We start from the raw sequence: 6323 nt of genomic DNA on the forward strand, positions 1-6323 counted from the left end.
TTTAGCAAGAGAAATTTAGGCCCTGGACGTCTCACCGCCCCCAGACACACAGTCCTGCACTACCACATGCTCCCAGAGCTGCTGGTGCTCCAGGTACTGTCAGGGTTTATGATCCAACTGGTGTGAACAAGCAGCACCAAACGCATCCAAAGTACCCCAGTGCCTCCTGGAGCTCACCATGCTTTGGCAGAGCTGATGGCTGCTGGGGAAACCCTGCAATGCCCCATCCCAGGGCTGCGGTGGGGAGGAGGGCTGTCATCCTGTGGCCTGGGAGACGCTGTCCTGAAGGAGAGTGGCTGCCTCTCCTGGGGACCACACCATACAGGACAGAGCCTGGGACAAGAGGTGGCACAGGAGGTTTGCCCAGGCTGCTTGTAGCTCCGGGTTGGGTGTCAGAGCTGCAGAACATTGGCCTGGCCGTGAAGGCCAGCGCTTTGGTGCACCAAGCCTCTCGGTGGGGAGAATGTGGATGATTCAAGGACAGAGGGAGTGTCCAGCGATCTCCTGATGTTCACTGATGCCACCCCACTGCTGAGCAAACACGGGGGCCGGCCTGGGCTACAGGCCACCCTGGGGGAGGCACCCAAACTAGTGCGTGGGCAGGGGGAGCACAGAGGGCTGCTTGCGTAAAGTCAGCTACGCAGAAATGCAGATCCAGGAAAACATGCAGCCGGATCAGCCGCAGCCCCGAGCCTGGCCCATCTCTGGGCACATGTGGCTCTGGATCTTGCTGTCTCCATCAGGCAGCTCTTTGCCCGTGGTACATCCCGGGGTGGTGGGTGCTGGGAGCCACCAGACCCTGCAGGGTTCCAGCAGGTCATCCTAGAGCCGGGCTTGAGCACTCCCAGCCTCAGTTTCCACCCAGTGCAAAAGGGTGGAAGTCACCGGGCAGGAGCAAGGCAGGAGCTTGGAGTGTGAATTTGGGGTGTCCCTGACAAAACCTACTCCTGCAGAGGGAAGTGCCCTTGTTACCACTAGGCAAAACCAGCCCCGGATCCCTGCTGGCTCTCGCCCGCAGCGCGGTGACTCAGCAACGTCCCTGCAATTATTTACAAATAATGAGTTAGCCACAAAACACGTGCTACGAAACACATGAGGCAGTGGCATTTGCGCTCTCGATACGCAATCGTGGCCTTGAAGCAACGCTCCAAGAGCCTGCACCAGTGCCCAGTGCCCAGCCCAGGCAAGGATTTCTTCCCTTACCTCCCGGATGCACACCCTGCATGTTGGGAAGGTGATGGAGCAGGACAGCACTTATGTGCGCATCCCTGGGCACGCGCATCCCTGTGTGCATCCTTGTGCGTGTGTGCATCCCTGCGCACATCCCTGTGTGCATCCCTGTGCTCGTGCATCCCTGTGCTTGTGCATCCGTGGGTCCCAGAGCAGTGCTGCCCCGCGCATGGGCACGGTGTGAGTTTCACAGCTCGCTCTTTTCAGAGGACAGACTTGTCGAGATAAATTTATCTGGATGCACGTAACAGAGACTCGCTAAAGGGGCGGCATTAAGGACCGTATTGAAATCCTTGCTCCCTTTCTTGGAGTAGTTCTTATTCTGCTAAAGTGGGTCAGGCTTTGTTTGTGTGTTTGTCAGGTTCCCTTCAAGTGTAGCAGGAAAAGCCATTACCTGATGTTTGAGCACTTCAAAATGTTGCTCTCTGGTTACTTAACGCAGGGGGAGAGGAAAGGAGCTTGCTTTGGACTTTGTTTTGGCACCACTGAAAAGGCATCAGGTTAAGATTTTATCCTGTCTTTTGCTTGAATTGCAAATGCCATTTCGCTATAATTGGCCTAATAATAGCCCAAATTTTACGTGGGCTTTGCAAGATGAATCAGGTGTCCTTGAAGAATACAGTTTTATATGCTAGGGCAGTGGGTTTCTGGGGCAGTGCTGGCGTTCTGGGAGGCACATCTCTCTTGCAAATCAAGGCGCTGGGAGATGGAGAAGTCTCCATCCAGCTCCAGCAAGAAACCATGTAATCCCTCTCCTGACCTGGGAAAAAGTGCATTTCTGCAGGGCCACGGCCATGGCGAGAGCAGCATTTTTGTTAGCCTTCGCCCTCCTGGCCCTGGGCTCCCTTTGGCAACCGCAGCTGAGCCCGGACTCCCGGGGTGCTGCCGTCCCCTGGCCCGGAGCAGCCTGTCCCCCTCTTTGGCCATGCCAGTAGTTCTTGCCCATTCTGGGGGCTGCGAGCCCGCGGGGCGGCTTGTCACGGTCATGCATCCCCTGCCCCAAGGAGCCCTGTTTGCCAAGGGTTTAATGTTTAGCCGCTAATAAACAAAGCATATCAGAGAGGTTTTGCTGACCAGGTAGCTAAACTTTCCTAGGAATTTTGCTGGCTCTCGCAGCACAAACAAGGCCAGGATGTGGTGGCATGCTTGCCTCAGATAAAATTTTTAATGGAAAATGGCCTGGGTTTTCCTAGAGCAGGCTTCCTGCATCCCTCCACCTCCCATTTCCTCGCTCCTGGCCACTCCATGGGCATTGGCTGGTGATCTGATGCTCAGCCGTATCTCATCCTCCCCAAAAGTTTTCTTGCCACCCCGGCTGCACTCTGTTTTATCCGAGGAGTTGTTGTTTATTGGGCTGGGGTTGTTTTGGGGTTTTGGCTCTGAGCAGCTATCGGGGAGCAGGGCTCGCTTCATCCTAGCAGCTTCAAAATAAGGTTTTCAAACAATGTCAAGGGGGAAAAGAAAAACTCTCCTTGTTGTTCTGACTTGATAAATAAGTGAAGTTGTCCTGTATCTCGTGGGCAGTTCTCAGCCAGAAGCCTGACTTTTTCCCCCAAAGGAATGTGCCCTGAAGCCCAGCTCAGCAGCCGCTGCCCGGCTCGGTGACCATGGCTCAGTCCAGCCTGAGGGCAGCTTTTGCCCATTTCTACCTTGCGGATAAAGCTGATTCCAGCCCGGCCTCTCCCATGACAGCAGCCAGCAGAGAGAGAGGCCGGAGCATCGCGCAAAGCAATTCAGTCCATGTCACCATCTTCTAAACCCAGCGTGGCTCAGCCCATTTCATCGTTAATCTGAATGCAAATAAATGTCATCAGAGAGGGGCATTTGGCTCTCAGATAAACACTTGCCCATCCTTGCTCTTTCTCCTACGCTGTCATGGTTTGGGCTGGAGTGGCCACTGAGATGAACGACAGAGGTTCTTTGGATGCTCCCACGGCATTTTGCTCTTCCTCCATGGCAATGGCAGCTCCCAGCAAAGCTGGGCACCGCATCTTTCCCAACCAGGGATTACACCGGGAGCTGGCTGCCGGCTGGCCTGTTCCGGCATCTCTCAGCAACTGCAAAGATAATTGCCATAAGTCTAATTGTTCCTGCTGGATAACGAGCATTTTGCATCATCATCCCCAGCTGCTGAAAGCATCATCTGAGTTGCTATTTCAGGGGCGGAAAGCGGCTCCTTTGAGCCGGGAAAGGCTGAACCGGGCTGGATTCAGCCCCCGCGCCGAGCCCCGGCTGACAGCAGCGCCGGTTCGCAGGCGTGCTTTGGGACAAGTCACGGGCCGGGGACTATTCCCAAAGGGCAGCCTGGAAATGAGGGCGTGCAAATGTGGGATTTTCAACGTGCTGATGAAACACAGCCAAATCGCCAGAGAGTCATGTCTTCAAAGGGGTTTCTCCCACCCGGACACAACCTTGTCCCTGCAGGGTGCAGAGGGCTGGAGATGCACGTGCACACGCGTGGGACGTGCACACACATGGATGCACGCGAGCAGGCATGCGCATCCACGTGAACACAAGTGTGCGTGTGCACAGAGCTACTCCCACGTTGGGAGCTCATGGGCCCGTTTCCCTTCTGACCCGGTGGGCTCTGCTCCAGCCTTCCCCCAGTGAGGGCTGCGGTTTGAACCTCTCTTTTGCACAGCCACTGGTGGCCATGAGCCCCAGAGGATGGGGGACCACCGAGGTCCCTCCTGTATTCCCTTTGCTAAATGTTATAATGTTTTAAACTAGCTAACAGGCTCATAAACGGGGTAGTTGTAGGGGGCAGATGGCAGATGAGCAGACAGAAACCTCCTCCCCTTTGAAACCAAGGAATCGCCGTTACAGTGCACGGTCTGCTTGGTGTAACAAGTCGTGTGCGTTCTCAAACACACCGCGTGGCGCTCAGTCTGGTGGTGCCCCTCATTTCAGGCGATGCCGTTGCAGACAGCAGGGCTTGTCGCAGCCTCCCCACGCTGTTGCACCAGGCAGACCTGCTCCACGCTGGCGAAACACGCGGCCCGGGCTGGGACCGCAGTGAATGTCACCCTCTCCCCCCGAGCGATGGGGCGGATGAACCAGCCACGTGGCAGAAACCCCTGACTGAGCATTGATTTCTCCTCCACCAACAAGCGCTCTGCAAGACCCGGGAACCTGCCACCTCCCGAGCAGGGCAGAGCACGGCTGAGGCTGCTCTGATGCACGAGGCTCTCTTGGCAGCAGGAGCGAGCATTTGAGCGAGCGAGAGCGCAGCACTTTGCTCCCTGCACCCCATCCAGCACCTGGCATGGCTGCTGATAATTGCTCAGTGCCGCAGGATGTATTGAGTAGCTGGCTGCGGGATCCCTGCTCCACTCTGCTCACAAACATGCAGTTTTGGGGCAACATCAGCAGTAGCTGTCCATCTCATCCCATCCCATCCCATCCCATCCCGTCCCGTCCCGTCCTGTCCCGTCCCGTCCCGTCCCATCCTATCTTGTCCTTTCTCATCCCATCCTTTGTCATCCCGTCGCATCGCATCCTGTCCTGTCGCATCCTGTCCTATCGCATCCCATCCCATCCCATCCCACAGCTCCCAGCCCAGCCTTGAGCTCTGCACCTCGCTTGCTTCTTATTTATTCTCCTCAAATCAGGAGGCTGGAGCTGACTCTCAAGTGCAAATCTTGTCCTCAGAGCAACACACCTCGAATTAACCCTCCGTGCTCCTTGGACTTGCAGAAGCTTTCAAATACTGGTTTTGCCTCCCCTGCTGCAGAGGTTGCCTGGCCACAGCCCAGCAGTGAGGAGGCTTCGCTGCCTTCGCCTTACCCTGCCTTGGCTGCTGGAAGGGTTTTGGGGACACCAATGTGGCATAAAGATGTAAGGCAAAAGGGCTTTCCTGCCAGGTTGTCACTCGTGTCCCTAATGCCATGCAGAAGCCCCTGGAAACGGGTTTGCTAAATGATGCTGCTGAGCATGTCTTGGGAAAGGATGATTCAGGGCTTGAGATAAGAGTCCTATGAGCTGGCTGGGAAAAGAGAGAGAGGAAAAAATGTGTCAGGGCAAGAGAGGGGAGAGATAAAGCAGCGCATCTGGGCCGGGAGCATGAAGCCATCAGCCTCCCTGGCGCCACAGCGCTGTGGGGTGGCCAGATTTGGGCCGTGACAGCCTTGGATGGAGCCGGCCACGCGGCAAAGCGAGCTGGCTGGCAGGGCTCGGGGGGAGACGCGTGGGAGCCCTCTGCCAAACCCCTCTGGCTGCAGCTGGTGGGGCGGGAGGCAGCCCTGCCCGGGGACCCGCTCTGGCTCCTGAGGGCTGCAAGAGGAGGGGTCAGCAGGGATGGTTCCCTGCAACTCCACGCAACCTGCACCCCACTCTCGGCCCCGCTCGACGCCAGGAATGCCATCCCAGGGCACAGGGTTTGGTATGCGACAGGGCACGGGCCACGCTGGAGGGGGGAAGATTTAGCGCCATGAGCTTGTTCTGTGGGTGATCGTATGTCACACCTTTGGGAATTGCAATGCGCTGCCTTTCGTATCACCTCAAGCTTTTGGGATGGGGTACGTTTTGTACTGAAACAGCCTCTGCCGCTGCCCAGAGGGGGTTTTTGGGGGACTGGGAGGAAAGGCACCGTCCCTGTGATCCAGCTGGGCCCTTGCTGATGCATGTTGTCTCCTAATTGCAGTTCTTCACGTTCTCTGAAAACAAAGGGCGTAATTAGCTGTAGGACAGGAAATGCAGGGAGCCGGGAGCAGCCTCCGGAGCTGGTGGCGAGGGGGTGGCTGCTCGAGGGCCGGGCTGCAGCTCATGCTTCTCCCCCTCCACCAAACCAGCCTCTGGCATTTCTCCTGACATCGTCCTTCTCTGCATCCGCGTGTGCTGCATCCACTTTGGGCATCCCAGGAGGAAAACCAGGCACTGGCAGCACCTCCTTGCTCTCATCCCACCACCGCCGCACCCCTGCGAGCACACAAACACGATTCTCTTCTGCCAGCTCCGTATTTGCAACCACTGTATATACAGTATAATCCACCCACAGGGTATCCAGGCTGTACTTGGCCGGGAAGGACAGAACATCCTTGTGATCGGAAAGGTCACAACGAATGTCAATACCCTGTCGGCTTGAGTCAGCAGGA

Source organism: Charadrius vociferus, unplaced genomic scaffold (genome assembly GCF_000708025.1).
Source record: "Charadrius vociferus isolate BGI_N301 unplaced genomic scaffold, ASM70802v2 scaffold787, whole genome shotgun sequence".
Taxonomy (NCBI): Eukaryota; Metazoa; Chordata; class Aves; order Charadriiformes; family Charadriidae; genus Charadrius; species Charadrius vociferus.